Below are 876 nucleotides of genomic sequence, written 5' to 3'. Positions count from 1 at the left end.
TCTGCATTTAGGCTCAGTACAGGTCCCGCGATGTGGCTGCAATCGATTACTCAATCGCCCACTTGGAATCATTTGCAAACAGGGTCTTCATTTCTGTCATGAGACTTCAAAAGGCGTGGTGTATGCGTGCGTTTTAACGAACCTGAACAATTTGGAATTTATGATTTCTCTGGAAAGATGAAAGAAACTGGGGTATGCCAACTCGGGTAGGAAGTCTGTCTTTAAAACGAAAGCATGGAGGGGAGGGGCGGGGAGGCTCTGGAGCTTTGCCGAGGTCGATTCAATACAAAGGAAGGTAGTGAGTTGTAGCAGCTGGACACTTCTGCACATGGACACTTAAGACACGTGGACACGTTTTACACACGGACACAGGACATGTTCTGCACGTGGACATATGGGCGCAATTTGCATGCACACATATTTTGCACACGGACGCTGATTTTGCCCGTGGATACTTGGACATGTGGAAATGTTTTGCACACGGACACTTGTTCTGCACCTAGACACGTTTTGCACACTGACACACGGACGCGCTGTGCACATGGACATACGGGCACGTTTTGCATGTGGACATATTTTGCACCTGGACACGTGTTTTGCAGAGGGACGTATGGACACGTTTTGCACACTGACACCCTCTGCACATGGACACACGGCACGGTTTGCACAAGAACAAATATTTTGCACACGAACACGTTTGCCTAGCAAACACTAGCAGCGAGCGCGGAGTCGGACACAGGTGTCTGCGGCTTGGCGCAGGCCCAGAGCTGGGGGAGCCGCGCCGGCCGGGCCTGGAACTACAACTCCCGGCGCGCGCGGCCCCCTCTCCTGGACGCGCGGCGACGCCGATTGGCCCCGCCCAGTGGGCGGTGCTAG

This window comes from Eschrichtius robustus, chromosome 1, assembly GCF_028021215.1.
Source record: "Eschrichtius robustus isolate mEscRob2 chromosome 1, mEscRob2.pri, whole genome shotgun sequence".
In the NCBI taxonomy this organism is placed as follows: Eukaryota; Metazoa; Chordata; class Mammalia; order Artiodactyla; family Eschrichtiidae; genus Eschrichtius; species Eschrichtius robustus.
The sequence above is the reverse complement of the archived record's forward strand: the minus strand, read 5'-3'. Positions refer to the sequence as shown.